We start from the raw sequence: 20520 nt of genomic DNA, 5'->3' as shown, positions 1-20520 counted from the left end.
CATTTGTTGTTCATGCTATCCATGCTGTGTGGAAATGTCTTAAAATATTTTGCTGATTAGGGACTTCCCTGAGGGTCCAGTGGCTAAGACACCATGCTCCCAGGGCAAGGGGTCTGGGTTTAATCCCTGGTTGTGGAACTAGATCCCATGTACTGCAGCTAAGAGTTCCCATGCTGCAATGAAGATGCAACCAAAACCTGGCACAGCCAAATAAGTAAATATTAAAAAAATATTTTGTCAATTAAAAAAAAACAGTAAGCTGTTTGTCTTGTCACCGAGCTGTTAAACTCATATATTCCAGATACGAGTTCTTTGTGGGATACGTGTTTTGGAAACATTTTCTCCTAGTCATTGGGTTGTCTTTTCATTTTCTTAATAGTTGGAAGCTCAAAACATTTGAGTTCTGATGAAGTCAATTTTATATATTTGTTTCTACATTTCTCACTTCTCTGACTGAACTTATTCTTCAGCTGAAATTTTCCGTAGACCAAAGGCAGGCAGACGACATGGTGGAGGGAGGGCAAGGACCGCAGGGTCTGCTCCTTTTCAGTTTTATTAGTTTTACTAACGATCCTCTATATAATGTTTGCTTAGGGTTTACGGTATACATCCCTTAGCGGTCCACCTTTAAATACCATAAAAAGTTTGTTTTTCATATGGATGACAGAATGCTTGTGCTCCCCACAAAGTCATGTATTGAAGCTCTAACCCCCAGTGTGATGGGAGGTGACTAGGGTCAGATGAGGTTATGTGAGTGGGTCCATCCTGGTTAGTGCCCTTGGAAGAAGAGACCCCAGGGAGCCTGTGTGCTCTCTCTCTCCACCTGTGCACACCGAGTAAGGTCATTCCAGGATGCAGTGAGAGGGCGACCTTCACGCTGGAAAGACAGCCCTCACCAGAAGGCTGGTCTTCTGACCCTGAAGAGCAGGGCCCTGATCTCCGACTTCCAGACTCTAGAACTGTGAGCATGTGACTTTCTGCTGTTTAAGCCCCCAGTCTGTAGTACTTTGTTACGGCAGGGAAATCGACTAAGACATAACCTTACAATTGCACACCTTCGTTTTTCCTTCTCCTAGTCTTTGTGCTGTTGTGTACATTTTCCTTCTAGATAAGTTATAAACTATGCAGCGCACTATTATTAATTTTTGCTATAAGCTTTCAGTTGTTTCTTATAGAAATTTTGAAGCATCAGCGACACTGTCATATTTGCCCATATGATTACAGTTTAGTGTGGTCTGCATTCTCACTGTAAATTTGGATTTCCATCTGGTATCATTTCCCTTCTGCCTGGGGGGCTTTTCTTACTTCTTCCTATAATGTTGTTCTGGTGATGATGAATCATTTCAGCTTTTGTGTGTCTGAAAAAAAATGATCTTAATTTGGCCTTTGCTTTTGAAAGAAGTTCTCTTTGAAGTAGAGTTCTAGGTTGATAATTTTTGTCCTTTCAGGGCTTTGAGGATGTTGCTCTACTGTATTCTGGCTTACATAGTTTCTGCCAAGGAGTCTCCTATCGTCTAAATCTTTACAGCAGACCTTGTTGTGTTGTATTTTTGTGTTTTTCACAAATGGAAGTTTTGTGGTACTTTTGCCACTAGCAAGTGCACTGGCACCATTTCTTAAAGAGCATTTGCTCACTTCCTGTCTCTGTGGCACATTTTGGTAATTCTCACAGTACTTTGGACCTTATCATTGTTATTGTATTTGTTATTATATTCAGTTCAGTTCAGTCACTCAGTCGTGTCCGACTCTTTGCAACCCCATGAATCGCAGCACGCCAGGCCTCCCTGTCCATCACCATCTCCTGGAGTTCACTCAAACTCACATCCATCGAGTCAGTGATGCCTTCCAGCCATCTCATCCTCTGTCGTCCCCTTCTCCTCCTGCCCCCAATCCCTCCCAGCATCAGAGTCTTTTCCAATGAGTCAATTCTTCGCATGAGGTGGCCAAAGTACTGGAGTTTCAGCTTTAGCATCATTCCTTCCAAAGAACACCCAGGACTGATCTCCTCTGGAATGGACTGGTTGGATCTCCTTGCAGTCCAAGGGACTCTCAAGAGTCTTCTCCAACACCACAGTTCAAAAGCATCAATTCTTCGGTGCTTAGCTTTCTTCACAGTCCAACTCTCGCATCCATACATGACCACTGGAAAAACCATAGCCTTGACTAGACAGACCTTTGTTGGCAAAGTAATGTTTCTGCTTTTCAATATGCTATCTAGGTTGGTCATAACTTTTCTTCCAAGGAGTAAGCATCTTTTAATTTCATGGCTGCAATCACCATCTGCAGTGATTTTGTATATTGTTATTGTATTTATTGCATTTGTTATTATTTTGTTATTATATTTGTTATTTGTTGTGATGATCAGTGATCTTTGATGTTACTATTGCAAAAAGAATGTACCTTGCCAAGAGCTCAGATGATTAGCATTTTTTTTTTAGCAATAAAGTGTCTTTTTCTTTTTTTAATTTACAATTTAGAAGTCTTTCCGATTCAAATGGTGCCATGCTACAGGGTATATGGGAATTTAGTCCTCCGACCAGGGAAGCAGTATCATGAGAATGCGTTCGTGACAGGCAAAATATCTGAACAACCACATGCCTGGAAATATATTCTCCCTTCATTAGGGTTGACAGTTTGGAGAGAGCTGTAAAACTGGAATCTGTGAACACACTGTCCTCAGAATTTTGCACTGCTGTATTGTCTTCTAAAATTGTTGTTGTTATTGTTTAGAAGTTGGGAAAATTCTTATTCTTGATCACTCTTTCCATTGAGAACATTTCTATATTTTTCTTTTTTTGGGTAAGGTTCTGAAATTTTTATGGCTCTGTGCTTTTTGCATGGACTTTGTTTGATTTGCTGCACATTTTCACCATTCTCACTGGAATTACAGTTGGTCACAGTGTATAATGTTTTTATGCATTGTTGGGTCTGATATGCTAATATGCATTCCCCCCCCCCCCCCACAAGTGGTTGATTTTATCTTAACTAGCCCCACTGGTGTACCCTGTAGGTGTAAGATTTGGTTTCTATGAGGCTGACTTTCTTTTCAGCCCTCCCTGGTAATGCAGGAGATGTTTCTAGGTCTCTGGGTCTCAGTCTGTACAGTGTTACTCCTATTCTAGTGACTCCTATTCTAATAGGGTCTCTTGTTTCTGATGCTTTCTCATTCAGCTGGTGGTAATAAGCAAATATTATCGGCCTTACTTCTCTCATCTTTTTTGAATGAGTGGGAGATGTTTCAGATGGTTTTCCCTGCCTGTGATGAAAGAGGTATTTTTACCTTCACGACTGTCTTCTGCATCTTGCCCCGGTCCCTGATCTGGCACTGACAGGGGTCCTTTGCCCCTTCCTCTCTTGTGTTCTGTGTGCCTGTAGTTGGTTGTTCCATACACCTGTGGCTGTTTCATGATTGTGGTTGCTTGTTTGACTGCTAATACTTTGCTGAGGATTTTTGCATTTATGTTCATGAGGCTATTCATCTGAGGTTTTCCTTCCTTATAAAGTAATATCTCCATTTGGCTGATATTAAGCTAAGTTGCTTCAGTCGTGTCCGACTCTGTGTGACCCCATAGACGGCAGCCCACCAGGCTTCCCCGTCCCTGGGGTTCTCCAGGCAAGAACACTGGAGTGGGTTGCCATTTCCTTCTCCAATGCAGGAAAGTGAAAAAGTGAAAGTGAAGTCACTCAGTCATGTCTGACTCTTCGCGACCCTATGGACTGAAGCCTACCAGGCTCCTCCGTCCATGGGAATTTCCAGGCAACAGTACTGGAGTGGGGTGCCATTGCCTTCTCAGATTCATCTGAGGTTTTCCTTCCTTATAAAGTAATATCTCCCTTTGGCTGATATTAGTATTAGGGTAATGCTGGCCTCATAGAATACTGGAGTGGGTAGCCATTTTCTTCTCCAGGGGATCTTCTTGACTCAGGGATCAAATCTGGGTCTCCTGCATTGCAGGCAGATTCTTTACTGTCTGAACCATCAGGGAAGCCCCACAGAGTGAGTTGCTTGCATGCATGCTCAGTCGGTTCAGTTGTGTTCAGCTCTTTGTGACCCTATGGACTATAGCCCACCAGGCTCCTCTGTCCATGGAGTTCTCCAGGCAAGAATACTGGAGTGGGTAGTCATTCCTTCCTCCAGGGAATCTTCCTGACCCAGGAATGGAACCTGAGTCTCCTGCATTACAGGTGGATTCTTTACTGTCTGAGCCACCAGGGAAGCCCTATAAAATGAATCCAGTTCAGTTGCTCAGTCGTGTCCAACTCTTTGCGACCCCATGAATCGCAGCACGCCAGGCCTCCCTGTCCATCACCAACTCCCGGAGTTCACTCAGACTCACGTCCATCGAGTCAGTGATGCCATCCAGCCATCTCATCCTCTGTCGTCCCCTTCTCCTCCTGCCCCCAATCCCTCCCAGCATCAGAGTCTTTTCCAATGAGTCAACTCTTGGCATGAGGTGGCCAAAGTACTGGAGTTTCAGCTTTAGCATCATTCCTTCCAAAGAAATCCCAGGGCTGATCTCCTTCAGAATGGACTGGTTGGATCTCCTTGCAGTCTAAGGGACTCTCAAGAGTCTTCTCCAACACCACAGTTCAAAAGCATCAATTCTTCAGCGCTCAGCCTTCTTCACAGTCCAACTCTCACATCCATACATGACCGCTGGAAAAACCATAGCCTTGACCAGACGGACCTTTGTTGGCAAAGTAATGTCTCTGCTTTTGAATATGCTATCTAGGTTGGTCATAACTTTCCTTCCAAGGAGTGTCTTTTAATTTCATGGCTGCAGTCACCATCTGCAGTGATTTTGGAGCCCAGAAAAATAAAGTCTGACACTGTTTCCACTGTTTCCCCATCTACTTCCCATGAAGTGATGGGACCGGATGCCATGATCTTCGTTTTCTGAATGTTGAGCTTTAAGCCAACTTTTTCACTCTCCTCTTTCACCTTCATCAAGAGGCTTTTTAGTTCCTCTTCACTTTCTGCCATAAGGGTGGTGTCATCTGCATATCTGAGGTTATTGATATTTCTCCTGGCAATCTTGATTCCAGCTTGTGCTTCTTTCAGTCCAGCGTTTCTCGTGATGTACTCTGCATATAAGTTAAATAAGCAGGGTGACAATATACAGCCTTGACATACTACTTTTCCTATTTGGAACCAGTCTGTTGTTCCATGTCCAGGTCTAACTGTTGTTTCCTGACCTGCATACAGATTTCTCAAGAGGCAGATCAGGTGGTCTGGTATTCCCATCTCTTTCAGAATTTTCCACAGTTTATTGTGATCCACACAGTCAAAGGCTTTGGCATAGTCCATAAAGCAGAAATAGATGTTTTTCTGGAACTCTCTTGCTTTTTCCATGATCCAGCTGCTTTACCAGGCAGTGACTGAGATCTTGAGAAAGTGTCAGCCTCCTGGTGTGAAGAACAAAGATGAGAAGGTTTACCTCCCTTGCCCATCACACAAAAGCCCTGAAACATAACTCGTCGCATGGCATTGGCTGTTGAAGGGTCTCTGTCTGCACGTTAGCTGGTAAGTCACAGCTGAATCATAAAAGGGTGAGGAAAAGACTCTGTCCAGACTCATAAAGGGAGCCTCTGCTCCTGAGCCTTTTGTGAAGGGGTTGCCTGATGGTGGAGGTGGGTACATAGCCATGTTGAGAAGCTGAAGCAACATTTTGGCTTGAACTGCAAAGACTTCTCCCTCTAAATATGGCCTGGGCTGTGGCTCTTGCCAGAGCATGGAAAACTCCATCTGGCAAGCGAACCTGTCCCAGGACTGTGATGATGAAGACACCTTCATCATCTGCTCAGTGGCTCCCGGGCCATGGTGGCTCCTGTCCCAGCAGAGCACTGGTCTGTGCAGACACACTTTCTTCCAGAAATGAAGATTTTCTCTTTTCTGTCCTGAAGGTTAAACTTCAGTGTGTTCAAACCTTCTGCTGCATCTGTGAGAATGCAGCAGCTAGCAGACCGCCGTGGGGAAGGCTGTCATCCCCAAACATCCTGCCTCTGGGAAGATAACTCAGTAGGTCCATTAGTCTAGTTTTCCTTGTTGGACCATGTGACCGACATGGAGAAAATGAGATCCCTCTGCTGGGATCCGAAGCCTTCTGTGTGTTCCTCAGCCTGGCAACAGGTGAGGGAACAGTATTCCCCATGACAGTGATGTCATTGTCAACAAATCTGGCTCACACAATCCACATGCCTGTAGGGTAAGGGATGTGGCAGAGTCATCATGTTATTGTGTGGTTGATTCGCTTAGTCATGTCCTACTCTTTGTGACTCCATGGACTGTACCCCACCAGGCCCCTCTGTCCATGGGATTCTCCAGGCAAGAATACTGGAGTGGGTAGCCATTTCCTCCTCCAGGGGATCTTCCTGACCTAGGGATTGAACCTGGGTCTCCTACGTTGCAGGCAGATTCTTTATGAATGAGCCACCTAGGAAGCCTGGGGTCATCATATGAAGATGCTATGACTTGACCCCTCCGCATCTGCTTCAGGTGCTGCCTTTCCTTCCTGAGTGACTCCATCATCCCATGTTTTAGCAAAACTTCTCGAGTTCTTTTCTGGTGGATGACTAGGCCCTGCAAGTTCACGAGTACAGGCTCGTTGGGGAAGAAGTTTCCTTCTTAGACCTGGGTGGCAGTTGGCCTGAGAGCAGGCAGGAGGCAGCACGCCTGTTGGTCATCTACTGGACATCACCCACTGGCTGCCTGTCAGCCGTTTGGGCTCCAGAGCCTCCCTGGGCTGCTGCTCTGTGACTCTATACTTTTCAGTGGTTTGGGGAAAGGAAAGGAGACCTTCTACCTTCCTTAAAGATGTGGTTCGTGGATGCAGTAAAGATTTTCTGGTTAAAAGGCTGAGAAGCCAGGAAGAAACAGAGTACAGCCAGGGGTAATTAGGGGACACCCAGGAAAGACGTTGAAAAATGCAAATACAAACCACTTGCTTTATCATCAAGCAAGTGCATGTGAATTCCCTTGAGCAGAGAGCAGGAGAGAATGGACGAAAAGAACAGGAAGACAGGGCTTCAGTGATAAAAGGCATTTGCTTGGCTCGGGTCTCAGCAGCAGGTGTGAAAACGTAAGATTAACGTAGAGATGTGTTTGCAGCAGGCTTGTAACTCCCTGCTGCCCCTTCTTCCTGCATCACTGTCTCTTGGGTTTCTCTGTCAGCTTCAACCCTCCACCACAAGCTCCCGGACTCCATTTCTTCCTTCTGAAATGTTCTTTCCCACATTCTTTGTGTTATTTGGTTCCGTCTCAACTTCCTGACAGCAGGTAAGAAATGTCTCTGGGGTAGACAGAATTCTTTTATGGCCACAGTCCAGGGGAGGGCAGGCGCCCAGCTGGGATGTCCGCTGCTGCTGGATGGTTAGCCTGGCAATTTGTGGTCCACACACCAGGCACCTATCTGTGCTATTCATTTAGCTCGTCCCATACTGCTGGCTGCTAGTGTCCTTCCCATGGCTCAGATCACTCACCGTCACTTTGCTGGTCCTTGGGGCTGGTGGGTGGGTTCCCTCAGGACTGGTGAGATGGACCTTGAACTTCAAGAGGCTGAAGAAGGGGCTCCTAGAGTCTGGCCTTGTTCCATCCTGCCCTACAGAGGTCCTTGGTCAGCAGAGTTTTCAGTTGGAGAAATAATAACAGCCCTTTGTTTAAAAATCTTTGAGGAATATACTTGAGAAGTTTGAGAGAAATGAAGATTTAGAAACATCCAGTGGATTGAACTTCTGGCATAAACTTAGTTTCTGGCTCTGCCCTGGAAGAATTGTTTCATCTGCATAAATGGGGCCCATTTTCATGCACTGGAAGCTTTTGCTGTTCAGTGATTTTCCTGAGATTAGCCAGGCAACTACAAATAAGCATGATAATCCCAGTAAAATTTATTTATTTAATACTGGTGGGTTTAAAAAAAAATCTGTTCATCCAATGTTGTGTACCTCCTGGGCTCTAGGTACACACCTTTGGGTGGGAAGGACATACTGATGGATGGACCTCATGGGGTCCTCACCCATTACACCCTGGACATGAGGAAACGTGTCTGAGTCCAAATTCACCCAGGCAGCTGAGACAGGCAGGTGGAGAGACCTGCTGAGCTATGAAGTCCCCGGTTTGAGACATCCTCCCTGATGCCTCTGCCTCACAACACCCCTCCCCCAACCCCTGGCTCAAGGTGGTTAGGACCCCGTTTTTGTTAAGCTGCCTCTTCCTGGGGCCTCTATGCTCTCCTGTTCTTCATCCTGCCTTGTGCATGGGGGTCAAAGTATGGGGGTCTGTTAAAGGTCAAAGCAAAACAGGAGTGTGACACAAAGTGGAAAACCTAAATTTACACACATGTGAACAACAAAAATCCCATGTTCATCCTGTAGCAGCAGAGGGTGCTGTGGGCTAAGAAAGGGAGGTTTGGCTGTAACCACACCTTTTCAGCTTTCCCAGCGCTCCCTAAATGCATCCTCAGACCTGGGAGCCTGTTCCCCACGTGCCCTGTCCTCTGTGGCTGTGAGCGAGGGGCCAGGTGGACCCCAGAGCCTCTGGCCTTGGTCCAGAGCAGCGCCCCTGAGAATCACCGGAGGTGGAAAGAGTGAGAGATCAAATCTGTGTTTCTGGCTGGCAGATGGCCTTCCCTATGCTGGTCTGGGACTCAGGCCCCTTCCTGAGAGGTCCATCCACCCCACTGTCCCCCACATCAGACTATGGGTTGAGGGGGGCGCTGCAGGAGTGTGAGCATCGTGGGCCAACCCTCCTCCCCCCACTCCATCTTGCTCCTGCCCACCAAGCTTTCCCTGCAGATGCCCTGCAGTTACTCTTTTTCCGCACGTCATAGCAAAATGGGCTCATTCCTGTTCCATCTGTCAACGCGAAGGAAGAAGGCATTATTAACAGGACGATCTCTGCAGATTTGGCTGGTCCCAGTCAAGGTACATGCCCGTGGTCATCCATGAGTGTGGGCATCTAAAAGCTGCCCACTCCTGGGTGGGCCCAGAGCTCTCATCACATGCCAGATGGCCCTCGGGGTGGTCTCACTCTGAGACCACCAGCCGCAGACCCTCGGCGTCGCCAGGTGGCGGATCCTGTGGATGGGAGGCAGCAGTGCTGTCAGAGGTGGTGAAGTCACCAATGTGAGTAACACACACCGCACAGGAGCCTCAGTTTAGCACAGGAGGGAGGCGGGCAGGACACGGGCTCCTAGAGATTTACAGACACTTCGTGATGGAAATAACAACAGGAACAGGGTACGTTGCTGGACTTTATCTCCTGAGGACACTTTAAGATAACAGCTATGTCAGGGACAAGAGGGGCCAAGCACTGTCTGAGTCAAAGATCAAGAGGTCACATGTTTCCCATCCTTGGGGCAAGGGAAACACTGCACATGTGCAGAAAGGCTCCTTGGGGTCAAAGAGGAGGGGGCGACACTCCAGAATAGGTGATGCCAAGTTCCCTGATCCCCCCATAGGCCTATGAGTGGAAATCCATCTTGAAATAAGTTGGGCACCCTTCCTGGGTGGCTTAGTGATAAAGCCTCTGCCTGCAGAGGATGCAGTCCCTGGGTCAGGAAGATCCCCTGGAGGAGGGCATGGCCATGCACTCCAGTGGTCTTGCCCTGAGAATCCCATGTACAGAGGAGCCTGGTAGGCTACAGTTCATGGGGTCTCAAAGATTGGACATGACTGAGCATGCACACACACACAGAGAAAGGCCTGGAAGAACTGCCCTTTATAAATGACTTAACCACCTCTTTACTGGGCGCCTCCTCACTGGGGGAACCTGCACCCTTTCTGTCTGGGTATGCATCTCTGGTTTTCTTCTGTCTTTTCTTTTGACTCTTTAAAAAAATTAAAAAAAAATTTTTTTGCAGTGTTGGTTGGTTTCTTCCATACAACAATGCAAATCAGCCCTAATTATACATATATCCCTTCCCTCTAGAGCCTCCCTGTCCTCCCTCAAGCCCTGCTTCCCTGTTGTACTCTCCTACTTATGTTGTGTCTCCTCCAATAATAAAGTTTGTACCTTTTTTTTTTTTTTTTAACAGTTTTTCCTCCTTGAAGCATTCTTTCAAATGGGGGTGCCAAGAGCCAGGGGAACCTTGTTTCTAGCCTCCAGCCCCTGTTGGACTATCAGCCAGGATTTCTGGTTTTCATCCGGCCACCCAGGTCCAGGAAGCCCAGGTGATGCAGTGGTAAAGAATCCACCTGCCAACACAGGAGATGCAAGAGATGCAGATTTGATCCCTGGGTCAGGAAGATCCCCTGGAGGATAAAATGGCAGCCCACCTCAGTATCCTTGCCTGGAAAATCCCATGGACAGAAGAGCCTGGTGGGCTACAGTCCATAGAGTCACAAAGAGTCGGCCATGACTGAGCACCGTCCACACAGTTCTTAGTTACTGGGCAGAGAACTGAAAGACCTCACTTCAAGCCTCTGCTTTCTGCTGGCTCTCTGAGATCAGTTCAGTTCAGTTCATCTCAGTTCAGTCACTCAGTCATGTCTGACTCTTTGTGACCCCATGGACCACAGCACGCCTGTCCATCACCAACTCCTGGAGTTTACCCAAACTCATGTCCATCGAGTCGGTGATGCCATCCAACCATCTCATCCTCTGTCATTGCCTTCTCTGCCTGCCCTCAATCTTTCTCAGCATCAGGGTCTTTTCAAATGAGTCAGTTCTTCACATCAGGTGGACAAAGTATTGGAGTTTCAGCTTCAGCATCAGTCCTTCCAATGAACACCCAGGACTGATCTTTAGGATGGCCTGGTTGGATCTCCTTGCAGTCCAAGGGACTCTCGAATCTTCTCCAACACCATAGTTCAAAAGCATCAATTCTTTTGAAAGCGCTTAGCTTTCTTTATAGTCCAACTCTCACATCCATACACGACTATTGGAAAAACCATAACCTTGACTAGATGGACCTTTGTTGGCAAAGTAATGTCTCTGCTTTTTAATATGCTGTCTAGGTTGGTCATAACTTTCCTTCCAAGGAGTATGCGTCTTTTAATATCATGGCTATAATCACCATCTGCCATGATTTTGGAGCCCCCAAAAATAAAGTCTGCCACTGTTTCCACTGTTTCCCCATCTATTTGCCATGAAGTGATGGGACCAGATGCATGATCTTTGTTTTCTGAATGTTGAGCTTTAAGCCAACTTTTTCACTCTCCTCTTTCATTTTCATCAAGAGGCTCTTTAGTTCTTCTTCATTTTCTGCCATAAGGGTGGTGCCATCTGCATATCTGAGGTTATTGATATTTCTCCCAGAAAGCTTGATTCCAGCTTGTGCTTCCTCCAGCCCAGCATTTCTCATGATGTATTCTGCATAGACGTTAAATAAGCAGGGTGACAATATACAGCCTTGACGTACTCCTTTCCCTATTTGGAACCAGTGTGTTGTTCCATGTCCAGTTCTAACTGTTGCTTCTTGACCTGCATACAGATTTCTCAAGAGGCAGGTCAGGTGGTCTGATATTCCCATCTCTTTCAGAATTTTCCACAGTTTATTGTGATCCACACAGTCAAAGGCTTTGGCATAGTCAATAAAGCAGAAATAGATGTTTTTCTGGAACTCTCTTGCTTTTTTGATGATCCAGTGGATTTTGGCAGTTTGATATCTGGTTCCTCTGCCTTTTCTATAACCAACATGAACATCTGGAAGTTCACGGTTCACATATTGCTGAAGCCTGGTTTGGAGAATTTTGAGCATTACTTTACTAGCATGTGAGATGAATGCAATTGTGCGGTAGTCTGAGCATTCTTTGGCATTGCCTTTCTTTGGGATTGGAATGAAAACTGACCTTTTCCAGTCCTGTGGCCACTACTGAGTTTTCCAAATTTGCTGGCATATTGAGTGCAGCACTTTCACAGCATCATCTTTTAGGATTTGAAATATCTTAGCTGGAATTCCATCACCTCCACTAGCTTTGTTCGTAGTGATGCTTCCTAAGGCCCACTTGATCTAACATTCCAGGATATCTGCCTCTAGGTGAGTGATCACACCATTGTGATTATCTGGGTCGTGAAGATCTTTTTTGTACAGTGCTTCTGTGTATTCTTGCCACCTCTTCTTAAATATCTTCTGCTTCTGTTAGGTCCATACCATTTCTGTCCTTTATTGTGCCCATCTTTGCATGAAATGTTCCCTTGGTATCTCTAATTTTCTTGAAGAGATCGCTAGTCCTTCCCATTCTATTATTTTCCTCTATTTCTTTGCACTGATCACTGAGGAAGGCTTTTTTATCTCTCCTTGTTATTCTTTGGGACTCGGCATTCAAATGAGTATATCTTTCCTTCTCTCCTTTGCTTTTTGCTTCTCTTCCTTTCACAGCTATCTGTAAGGCCTCCTGAGACAGCGATTTTCTTTTTTGCATTTCTTTTTCTTGGGGATGGTCTTGATCCCTGTCTCCTGTATAAAGTCACAAACCTCCATCTGTAGTTCATCAGGCACTCTGTCTATCAGATCTAGTCCCTTAAATCTATTTGTCCCTTCCACTGTATAATCATAAGGGATTTGATTTAGGTCATACCTGAATGGTCTAGTGGTTTTCCCCACTTTCTTCAGTTTAAGTCTGAATTTGGCAAAAAGCAGTTCATGGTCTGAGCCACGATAGCAGTTCTTATAATCCTGTGTTTACAGGACGCTCCATTTGTTGAAAATTTCATTATACTGAAAAGATGTCTAGGTTCAAGATGCTACCAGAGAGAAGAGCCACTTTTAAGGAGTTGTTTGTTTTAACTAAATCCTCTGAAATTGATTCCATTTTAGGTAACGTGTTTTATCTGAAAACTCTCCTCTCAGACTTGTAATTAGGATTTGGTCTGAACAGACAGATGGTCTGAACAGATGTCAATGGCCGTATCACCCTGAATGCGCCTGATCCTGTCTGAACAGACAAATAATAAACAGCCTAATTATACCCATTTGGAAGATTGGAAACAGAATTTATTTATTAGCTTTGGCTAGTTAGCATGGAAACACAGATCCTATTTGCATATAAAGGAACAGTAATTGCTAAAATTGGAGTTGAAAATTGCATTTCCCTGTATTTAACAAGCTGAATTGCTCCTTCCCGTCAACGAAAATGGATGTTTCTCCCAAGCTGGGCTTTTCTGAGAGCAGTCCTTGGCGCAAGCATAGTTGTGTCTGCAGAAGATTTCTCGGGGGGTTTTAATACCAAAGTGTGTGTCTGAGGTCAAGTTAGCATGAAACAATGGGAAGTCCAGTTGAAAACTGTATTAGGTTCCCGTGGCTGCTGTCATAAACAACCACAAACGAGGTGGCTTTAAAAATATCTTTAACAGTCTTGGAGGCCAGAAGTCCAAAATCAACATTCCTGGGCAGAACTCAAGGGGCCAGCAGGGCCATGCCTTCTTTGGGGGCTCTGGGCAGAGTCCACCCGCCCCGTTCAGCTCCAGGCAGCTCCTGGCACTCCTCAGCTTGTGGCCGCAAGGCTCCCAACCCTCCTCTTTCCTCACAGGGCCTCCTCTTCTTTCTGCATCAACCCTTCCTTTGCTGCCCATGAAGACACTGTGATTGCCTTAGTCAAGAATGGTGGTAAAGACTATCTCCCCTCTCAAGACTCTTAAGTCACATCCACAAGATTCTCTTCACCATTTGAGGTTCTAGGCCTTGGGCACGTTCACCCTTCTACCAAAGTCTGCTGACTGGTACAGTTCAGCTAACGCCAGTGAGACTCCATGCCCAGGTGGAGCCCAAAGCTTTAGGAGCTCAAAAGCCTTGATGCAGGAATCTCTGTGGGATTCCAGCAGGGCAGAACAGAATCCCAGGGCACCTGATGCCTGGAAGGTGTTTCCCCTCGTCAGGAGTGAGCACATCCTTGGGAAGGAGGCTCTGACTCACTGTCCAGAAATCCAAAGATTTAAACCCTGGGTGGAATTCCCCAGGTGATTTGTGTTGAATTAGGGATCCATTTTTTGGCTAGGGTTGCTTGTCACTGTCAAACCCTGAAGGTTCAGGGCTCGGTTCTACCAAGTGGTCCCCACTTCAGACACCAGCCAATTCCCCAATCCCTGTGCTTCTGACCGACTGGCTGTAGTTAAGTGGGTCCCATGACAGCCCTCCTAGGGCTTGATTAATTTCCTACAGAGGCACGTAGAACTCAAACAATTTACTTTCCAGATTACCAGTTCCTAAATTTTATTTTTTAATTGAAGAATGGAAAGTAGTACGTGCTCAGTTGGTCTGACTCTTTTTTTTTTTTTTTAATTTTATTTTATTTTTAAACTTTACATAACTGTATTAGATTTGCCAAATATCAAAATGAATCCGCCACAGGTATACATGTGTTCCCCATCCTGAACCCTCCTCCCTCCTCCCTCCCCATTCCATCCCTCTGGGTCATCCCAGTGCACCAGCCCCAAGCATCCAGTATCGTGCATCGAACCTGGACTGGCAACTCATTTCATACATGATATTTTACATGTTTCAATGCCATTCTCCCCAATCTTCCCACCCTCTCCCTCTCCCACAGAGTCCATAAGACTGTTCTATACATCAGTGTCTCTTTTGCTTTCTCGTACACAGGGTTATTGTTACCATCTTTCTAAATTCCATATATATGCGTTAGTATACTGTATTGGTGTTTTTCTTTCTGGCTTACTTCACTCTGTATAATAGGCTCCAGTTTCATCCACCTCATTAGAACTGATTCAAATGTATTCTTTTTAATGGCTGAATAATACTCCATTGTGTATATGTACCATAGCTTTCTTATCCATTCATCTGCTGATGGACATCTAGGTTGCTTCCATGTCCTGGCTATTATAAACAGTGCTGCGATGAACATTGGGGTACACGTGTCTCTTTCCCTTCTGGTTTCCTCAGTGTGTATGCCCAGCAGTGGGATTGCTGGATCATAAGGCAGTTCTATTTCCAGTTTTTTAAGGAATCTCCACACTGTTTTCCATAGTGGCTGTACTAGTTTGCATTCCCACCAACAGTGTAAGAGGGTTCCCTTTTCTCCACACCCTCTCCAGCATTTATTACTTGTAGACTTTTGGATCGCAGCCATTCTGACTGGTGTGAAATGGTACCTCATAGTGGTTTTGATTTGCATTTCTCTGATAATGAGTGATGTTGAGCATCTTTTCATGTGTTTGTTAGCCATCTGGATGTCTTCTTTGGAGAAATGTCTATTTAGTTCTTTGGCCCATTTTTTGATTGGGTCATTTATTTTTCTGGAGTTGAGCTGTAGGAGTTGCTTGTATATTCTCGAGATTAGTTGTTTGTCAGTTGCTTCATTTGCTATTATCTTCTCCCATTCTGAAGGCTGTCTTTTCACCTTGCTAATAGTTTCCTTTGATGTGCAGAAGCTTTTAAGGTTAATTAGGTCCCATTTGTTTATTTTTGCTTTTATTTCCAATATTCTGGGAGGTGGGTCATAGAGGATCCTGCTGTGATGTATGTCAGAGAGTGTTTTGCCTATGTTCTCCTCTAGGAGTTTTATAGTTTCTGGTCTTACGTTTAGATCTTTAATCCATTTTGAGTTTATTTTTGTGTATGGTGTTAGAAAGTGTTCTAGTTTCATTCTTTTACAAGTGGTTGACCAGAGTTCCCAGCACCACTTGTTAAAGAGATTGTCTTTAATCCACTGTATATTCTTGCCTCCTTTGTCGAAGATAAGGTGTCCATATGTGCGTGGATTTATCTCTGGGCTTTCTATTTTGTTCCATTGATCTATATTTCTGTCTTTGTGCCAGTACCATACTGTCTTGATAACTGTGGCTTTGTAGTAGAGCCTGAAGTCAGGTAGGTTGATTCCTCCAGTTCCATTCTTCTTTCTCAAGATCGCTTTGGCTATTCGAGGTTTTTTGTTTTTCCATACAAATTGTGAAATTATTTGTTCTAGCTCTGTGAAGAATGCTGTTGGTAGCTTGATAGGGATTGCATTGAATCTATAGATTGCTTTGGGTAGTATACTCATTTTCACTACATTGATTCTTCCAATCCATGAACATGGTATATTTCTCCATCTGTTAGTGTCCTCTTTGATTTCTTTCACCAGTGTTTTATAGTTTTCTATATATAGGTCTTTAGATTCTTTAGGTAGATATATTCCTAAGTATTTTATTCTTTCCGTTGCAATGGTGAATGGAATTGTTTCCTTAATTTCTCTTTCTGTTTTCTCATTATTAGTGTATAGGAATGCAAGGGATTTCTGTGTGTTGATTTTATATCCTGCAACTTTACTATAGTCATTGATTAGTTCTAGTAATTTTCTGGTGGAGTCTTTAGGGTTTTCTATGTAGAGGATCATGTCATCTGCAAACAGTGAGAGATTTACTTCTTCTTTTCCAATTTGGATTCCTTTTATTTCTTTTTCTGTTCTGATTGCTGTGGCCAAAACTTCCAAAACTATGTTGAATAGTAATGGTGAAAGTGGGCACCCTTGTCTTGTTCCTGACTTTAGAGGAAATGCTTTCAGTTTTTCACCATTGAGGATAATGTTTGCTGTGGGTTTGTCATATATAGCTTTGATTATGTTGAGGTATGTTCCTTCTATTCCTGCTTTCTGGAGCGTTTTTTATCATAAATGGATGTTGAATTTGTCAAAGGCTTTCTCTGCATCTATTGAGATAATCATATGGTTTTTATTTTTCAATTTGTTAATGTGGTGTATTACATTGATTGATTTGCGGATATTGAAGAATCCTTGCATCCCTGGGATAAAGCCCACTTGGTCATGGTGTATGATCTTTTTAATGTGTTGTTGGATTCTGATTGCTAGAATTTTGTTAAGGATTTTTGCATCTATGTTCATCAGTGATATTGGCCTGTAGTTTTCTTTTTTTGTGGGATCTTTGTCAGGTTTTGGTATTAGGGTGATGGTGGCCTCATAGAATGAGTTTGGAAGTTTACCATCCTCTGCAATTTTCTGGAAGAGTTTGAGCAGGATAGGTGTTAGGTCTTCTCTAAATTTTTGGTAGAATTCAGCTGTGAAGCCGTCTGGACCTGGGCTTTTGTTTGCTGGAAGATTTTTGATTACAGTTTCAATTTCCGTGCTTGTGATGGGTCTGTTAAGATTTTCTATTTCTTCCTGATCGAGTTTTGGAAAGTTGTACTTTTCTAAGAATTTGTCCATTTCTTCCTCGTTGTCCATTTTATTGGCATATAATTGTTGATAGTAGTCTCTTATGATCCTTTGTATTTCTGTGTTGTCTGTTGTGATCTCTCCATTTTCATTTCTAATTTTATTGATTTGATTTTTCTCCCTTTGTTTCTTGATGAGTCTGGCTAATGGTTTGTCAATTTTATTTATCCTTTCAAAGAACCAGCTTTTGGTTTTGTTGATTTTTGCTATGGTCTCTTTTGTTTCTTTTGCATTTATTTCTGCTCTAATTTTTAAGATTTCTTTCCTTCTACTAACCCTGGGGTTCTTCATTTCTTCCTTTTCTAGTTGCTTTAGGTGTAGAGTTAGGTTATTTATTTGACTTTTTTCTTGTTTCTTGAGGTGTGCCTGTATTGCTATGAACTTTCCCCTTAGGACTGCTTTTACCGTGTCCCACAGGTTTTGGGTTGTTGTGTTTTCATTTTCATTCGTTTCTATGCAAATTTTGATTTCTTTTTTGATTTCTTCTGTGATTTGTTGGTTATTCAGCAGTGTGTTGTTCAGCCTCCATATGTTGGATTTTTTAATAGTTTTTCTCCTGTAATTGAGATCTAATCTTACTGCATTGTGGTCAGAAAAGATGCTTGGAATGATTTCTATTTTTTTGAATTTACCAAGGCTAGCTTTATGGCCCAGGATGTGATCTATCCTGGAGAAGGTTCCATGTGCACTTGAGAAGAAGGTGAAATTCATTGTTTTGGGATGAAATGTCCTATAGATATCAATTAGGTCTAACTGGTCTATTGTATCGTTTAAAGTTTGTGTTTCCTTGTTAATTTTCTGTTTAGTTGATCTATCCATAGGTGTGAGTGGGGTATTAAAGTCTCCCACTATTATTGTGTTATTGTTAATTTCTTCTTTCATACTTGTTAGCATTTGTCTTACATACTGCGGTGCTCCCGTGTTGGGTGCATATATATTTATAATTGTTATATCTTCTTCTTGGATTGATCCTTTGATCATTATGTAGTGACCATCTTTGTCTCTTTTCACAGCCTTTGTTTTAAAGTCTATTTTATCTGATATGAGTATTGCTACTCCTGCTTTCTTTTGGTCCCTATTCGCATGGAAAATCTTTTTCCAGCCCTTCACTTTCAGTCTGTATGTGTCCCCTGTTTTGAGGTGGGTCTCTTGTAGACAACATATGCAGGGGTCTTGTTTTTGTATCCATTCAGCCAGTCTTTGTCTTTTGGTTGGGGCATTCAACCCATTTACGTTTAAGGTAATTACTGATAAGTGTGACCCTGTTGCCATTTACTTTATTGTTTTGGGTTCGAATTTATACACCATTTTTGTGTTTCCTGTCTAGAGAATATCCTTTAGTATTTGTTGGAGAGCTGGTTTGGTGGTGCAGAATTCTCTCAGCTTTTGCTTGTCTGAAAAGCTTTTGATTTCTCCTTCATACTTGAATGAGATCCTTGCTGGGTACAATAATCTGGGCTGTAGGTTATTTTCTTTCATCATTTTAAGTATGTCTTGCCATTCCCTCCTGGCTTGAAGAGTTTCTATTGAAAGATCAGCTGTTATCCTTATGGGAATTCCCTTGTGTGTTATTTGTTGTTTTTCCCTTGCTGCTTTTAATATTTGTTCTTTGTGTTTGATCTTTGTTAATTTGATTACTATGTGTCTTGGGGTGTTTCGCCTTGGGTTTATCCTGTTTGGGACTCTCTGGGTTTCTTGGACTTGGGTGATTATTTCCTTCCCCATTTTAGGGAAGTTTTCAACTATTATCTCCTCAAGTATTTTCTCATGGTCTTTCTTTTTGTCTTCTTCTTCTGGGATCCCTATGATTCAAATGTTGTAGCGTTTAATATTGTCCTGGAGGTCTCTGAGATTGTCCTCATTTCTTTTAATTCGTTTTTCTTTTATCCTCTCTGATTCATTTATTTCTACCATTCTATCTTCTAATTCACTAATCCTATCTTCTGCCTCTGTTATTCTACTATTTGTTGCCTCCAGAGTGTTTTTAATTTCACTTATTGCATTATTCATTATATATTGACTCTTTTTTATTTCTTCTAAGTCCTTGTTAAACCTTTCTTGCATCTTCTCAATCCTTGCCTCCAGGCTATTTATCTGTGATTCCATTTTAATTTCAAGATTTTGGATCAATTTCACTATCATTATTCGGAATTCTTTATCAGGTAGATTCCCTATCTCTTCCTCTTTTGTTTGGTTTGGTGGGCATTTATCCTGTTCCTTTATCTGCTGGCTATTCCTCTGTCTCTTCATCTTGTTTAAATTGCTGAGTTTGGGGTGTCCTTTCTGTATTCTGGCAGTTTGTGGAGTTCTCTTTATTGTGGCGTTTCCTTGCTGTGTGTGGGTTTGTACAGGTGGCTTGTCAAGGTTTCCTGGTTAGGGAAGCTTGTGTCGATGTTCTGGTGGATGGAGCTGTATTTCTTCTCTCTGGAGTGTAATGAAATGTCCAGTAATGAGTTATGAGATGTCTATGGTTTTGGGGTGACTTTGGGCAGCCTGTATCTTGAAGCTCAGGGCTGTGTTCCTTTGTTGCTGGAGAATTTGCTTGTTATGTCTTTCCCTGGAACTTGTTGGCCCTTGTGTGGTGCTTGGTTTCAGTGTCGGTATGGAGGCGTTTGATGAGCTCCTGTCAATTAATGTTCCTTGGAGTCAGGAGTTCCCTGGAGTCAGGGTTTGGACTTAAGCCTCCTACTTCCAGTTATCGGTCTTAATTTTACAGTAGTTTCAAAACTTCTCCTTCTGTACAGCACCACTGATAAAACATCTACGTTAAAGATGAAAAGTTTCTCTACTGTGAGGGTCACTCAGAGAGGTTCACAGCGTTACATGGAGAAGAGAAGAGGGAGGAGGGAGTTAGAGGTGACCCAAATGAGATGAGGTGGAATCAATAGTGGAGAGAGTGGGCTAGCCAGTAGTCACTTCCTTGTGTGCACTCCACAACTGGACCGCTCAGAGATGTTCACGGAGTTATACAGGGAAGAGAAGAAGGAGGCAGGAGACAGAGGTGGCCAGAAGGATAAAAGGGGGAAATGAAAAGGAGGGAGACAGATCCAGCCAGTAATCAGTTCCTTAAGTGTTCTCCACCGTCTGGAACACACAGAAATTCACAGAGTTGGGTAGAGTAGAGAGGGGTTAGGGAGGAGATACAGGTGACCTGGTGGAGAAAATGGAGAGTCCAAAGGGAGAGAGAGCAGTCCAGCCAGTAATCTCGTACACTAGTGAAAAATGGGTCCTGAAGATTGGGTTCTTAAAGGTACAAAATTGGTAACAAATACATAAAAACAAAAATTAGAAATCTAGAGTAGAGTTTGGAATTTCAAAAATGCGATGTTAATGAAAAGAAGAAGGAAAAGAAAGAGAGAAAAAACGAATAAAGAAAAACAAACAAGGTCGTGAAAGTAATAAAGAAACTACAGGTACAAA

Source organism: Bubalus kerabau, chromosome 21 (genome assembly GCF_029407905.1).
Source record: "Bubalus kerabau isolate K-KA32 ecotype Philippines breed swamp buffalo chromosome 21, PCC_UOA_SB_1v2, whole genome shotgun sequence".
In the NCBI taxonomy this organism is placed as follows: Eukaryota; Metazoa; Chordata; class Mammalia; order Artiodactyla; family Bovidae; genus Bubalus; species Bubalus kerabau.
Note: the sequence above shows the minus strand (reverse complement) of the source record.